Source organism: Rhagoletis pomonella, unplaced genomic scaffold (assembly GCF_013731165.1).
Source record: "Rhagoletis pomonella isolate Grant_MI unplaced genomic scaffold, Rhpom_1.0 Rhpom_scaffold_00012, whole genome shotgun sequence".
NCBI classification, from domain to species: domain Eukaryota; kingdom Metazoa; phylum Arthropoda; class Insecta; order Diptera; family Tephritidae; genus Rhagoletis; species Rhagoletis pomonella.
In genome coordinates this window covers 18821929-18826330 of record NW_023458566.1, presented here as the reverse complement: position 1 = coordinate 18826330, position 4402 = coordinate 18821929, and the positions used below count along the sequence as shown (strand labels likewise).

The 4402-nt window shown below is 33.0% G+C and overlaps 1 protein-coding gene across 3 annotated transcripts in view; it reads right to left on the bottom strand.

The window, feature by feature from the left end:
* Positions 1 to 4402, bottom strand: part of LOC118748022 (3-phosphoinositide-dependent protein kinase 1) — a 66224-nt gene that overhangs the window by 37070 nt on the left and 24752 nt on the right. The gene's annotated exons all lie outside the window — the stretch shown is intronic.

Here is a 4402-nt window from a genome sequence, read left to right as displayed (position 1 = left end):
TATTTCCAATGTTTTTCATTTTAAATATATTTCGTTAAGTTTTTATTAAAGTATGTCTCATATTCCATAAACCATTTAAAGTTAAATTTTTTTTATAAATATTTCGAGTATTCAGTTTTATAGCCCATAAAAAATTTGGTGTAGTGTAGCATTGCATCTTAAACGAAAATAATTAAATAGGAGAATACCTTCAAGAGCGTGCGTAAAAAGAGTTATGTAATATCAGCGCGATAAATTATACTAAAATTTAAGGGTCTATAGAACTGCATTCTTATAACTCCAATTTAAAATTTTGAAGTTTTTACAACAGTTTCTAGACTACTACTAAATTTCCAACACAGTCAGAAACGTGAATTTATTATGTTTATGTTATAATACTTATAAGCCATCCTTAAATAAAAAATTTACGAAAACTATTTAGCATGAAAACCATTCTGAATATTTAAAATTCTATATACCTATTCTTATTAGATGCCGGAGAGTCTATGTATTACGTTTCAATACATTTAATACAATTAAACGCTGAGTTATCCCAAATAAGCATTCAACATATCACCGTTTTTCTCATTTTTTTTCACACAACTTAGTTTAAATTTTCAATTATAAGTATCACAGAAATAGCCATTATACGTAACAAATATAAATTATTTTTAAGAATAACGGCTATAGAAAGTGAAGTAATAACTGACACTTTATGCTCCTAATTTTAAAGCACAGTTTGCCTCAAAAAGTAAATTATGTGGTGCTAAACAAATACCTCTTAAATCATAAAATTAAATATTTTTTATTTACAAAATTGTATGCGTATAGTATTTAAAGAAAATGCTCTATACTATACTTGTTGGAGCCAGCTGAAAACTAACCACATTTGTTCTAGCCTATTCTGCGTTGGTAACAAAAATTTGGTTACCAGTAAATAAAAGTCCTAGTAATTTTTAAACACTTCGCATCCATCTCATAAGCAGGTAACAAAATATTGCCCCGAGAAGTACCTATGCAACGCCAGAATTTATACAAAACTTCATAGCTGAATTGCTGAATAGATTAAATTGTTACCGAGGTACTTACTTAGAATTGCGGTTACAAGAAGTGGTGTTATTTTTTGGTAACAAAACTTTCCGGTGTCAAAATGTTCGGTAACAAGCAGAATAGGCCTGTTAATGTTTTGTTTTGACACCTTCTCGCTTGTCAGCGATGCCAAATTGCGGGGAATTCCCCGATTGGCGGGGAATAACCGATTTTTGCTGGAATTTTGACTATTTAGTTTTAAATCATTAAAAAACGTACCTAAAGTGCAGAATACTTTTTGTAAAATTTTATTTTTTAGTCACAATTACAACTCCCCAATTTCGCATTTGCAACACTATAAAAACATTAATTTCAGCAATCAAGGCGAATTTAATTCGGCTTGCTTGCTAGTTCGAAATTTTAATTGAACTATTTACCTACTCCAGGTTGCCGCTTTAAATTTTACTTATTTTCATTTATATATTAATAAGATATATTTTTATGAGAAATTAGTGAAAAAATTTAACCTTCACCCCCGCCCCCTCCTAAAAAACAATAGAAATACATACATACATATATAGGCATGTGTGTATGTATGTTGTTGTTAGTGAAGTTTTCGTGTGGTGATGGTGGTTGAAGCGACTTTGGGAGTTGGCGGCGGCGCGCCGTTACAGTTCTTGTTTTCATTTTATTTAATTTTTGGTTCCAAAGTGTTGTTGTTGTTGTTGTTGCTGGAGCATCTCCACGCCAATCTCTACGCCCAACTTCCGCTTGTAATCAAACAGCGAAAAGCAAGCAAATCAAAAACAAAAATAGAACATCAAAACAAAACCACTAAACAGTGGAATAGCAAAGGCAAAGGAAGATGAAACAATTTTGTACAGCAAAACAACAATGCGAGTTGTCTCTGCGAGTTGAACGAACGCTGCGCGGTTTCGTTTTGAATTCGGATTTGGGTGGTTCACTATGTAAATAACGGAGAACGAGCGAATAAACTGTGGACTGCAAGCGGAATGGAACAGTCGGAAAGAGAGGGAGAGACGAGAAGAAAGATGCCTGCTGCAGGAGGAGAGAGAGAGAGAGAGATGGGGACTTGTTCCCCAACGACACCATTTCGAATGCATTGCTGAAATTCTTTTCAAATTACACGTAAAGTACTTATGAATTTGTATTTACGAGACTATCTACACATTTATCTATCTAAATATCATTTGTACAAAGTACATACATACAGAAGTATGCACATACATACATACTGACTGCATGCAGGCACTTATTAATAAAAAATAAACATTTTAATTTAACTTCGCTAATGCAATTCGGCACAACAACACGAAATGAAAACAAGTGAACCCACGTTGCCACACACTTAAAAAAAAATAAGCCAAAACAATGGAAGAAAACTTCCAAAAGTTAACGGAACTCACATCGGCCGGTGTATAACGGTATGTTTTCTTTTAAATAAGCCCTCGTAAGTCCCCAATTTATTCCTTTCGAATTGTACCAAAATTAAGATTTTAATAAAATTCGGTGTGGAGTAGTCGCTTTTTGAGAAAATTTCAGATAATACTGGAAATATACACTGGCCTGCTTTGTTGGACTCGGCGGTTACAGCGCAAATCTAGATGAAAAATATTTGTTAATTTTATGTAATTGGAGGGTACATATGTACATATATACATATAAATTTTATAAACCTTTTCAGATACAACATGTATATTTCGTCCCTGAGCACCTTAAATACCCAGTTTTGAGGTTTTCACGAATGTAACCGCGATGATATAATGTCTGCTATGTGTTCCGTAACCAGAGTGCAAGATTACTATCTACGTAAAATTGTGTGAGGTTTCCTAAAACCCATTACCGATCTATGCCTTATTATCTGCAAAAACTGCTATACTTAGCTTTTTGTTTAAGTGTAGAGAAATTATGCCAGGTGAAGCAATGAAAGTCAGATGAAGGACTTTACACCGCCTTATCAGAAATTTTTGTCTTTTAATTTTTTTCATTTATGTGAAGGTCTGGAAATGAAATTAGAAGTTTGTCGTGTGCCTGCATCCAAAAATTGTGCCATTGCCTAGGGATAACATCATGGCTTTGCTTTCTCATCGCGCACACACGAGTGTTAGGAAGGTCCATACAAATACTTGAAACAGCCTTATGTCGCTTAACAAAAATGTAGTAACGGATATAAGAATCTTACTTTAGTCAAATACCATCCATTTTTAAGATATCAAAAAAACTTTTTTTTTAGAAGCGTTCGCCCAAAATTGGATTTTACTTTTTCGTAGACACAGGCTGACTTCCAAAACGTACCAACACAATGTTTGGAAACTGTTATACGGCGGTATTCAAACTGTTTTTATATGCAGAGTTGCGACACATTGCAACCATATACATTCCATATTTTAAATATTCAATATAGCAATGAACAATTTTTCTGAATTTTCCATTTCTAAAAGACCAATGGTAACCAATAACAAACGAAGCATCAACTTTGTTTCTGATGCGATGATTGCTCTAGCGATGCATTTCGATAACTTTTCAGATGCGTTTTGGAACAGTATACATTGTCAATATTTTGTAGTTCGGCGTTATTGAACATTATACCTTGTACGTATGCAAAGCAATTGACGTTTTGGAAGTCAGCCACAATCAATGAGATAAAAAATATATATATATATTTATGCATGTATATGAAGTAATTAACTTTTTACGGTATGCTTAATTTACTGACATACATAGTTATTCGAAAATATGTAAATATCTTTTTATCTCTTTATATCTTTTTAATTAGCTAAGAAATTTAAAATTTTTCGCAAGAAGTAGTTTATACAAATTGTGTAAAACTAATGCCGAATTTCTACTAGGCATTGAAATGACAAAAAATTTATGCCATTTAAGAAAATGCCATCTGGAAATGAACTTAATGACCATTTTTCTGTTTTTCACACAATGACACCATATTTTTTGTAATGCCCAACTTTGTCATTTCTCATTTTTGCCATTTAATGCCTAGTGGAAATCCAGCATAAGAGCCTTTCTCGGTAAGTAGGTAATGTGGTAAACTTAAATTAAGGGTTCCTCAAAATGAAAATGTTGAAATCTAAACTTTACCGCATAAATCATAATACTTTTTTGAAACTGAATACACCTAATTTTCAAAGATTGCAAAATAACAATAATAAGGTCCATTCTGAGCATTGTGGAACATTTTGCCACTGAAATTGAAAATTTTTATTTGCAATGGCTAAAAGAAAACAGCTACCAGTTTTGGTAAAAAAAATACCGTGTGGCAGCAGCGCACGAAGCGCCAACGACGACGAAAAAAGCAAAACAGAGAGTCGGCCAGAGAACATATAAGAACGAGAAGGTACAAACTACTCAGTGGAAA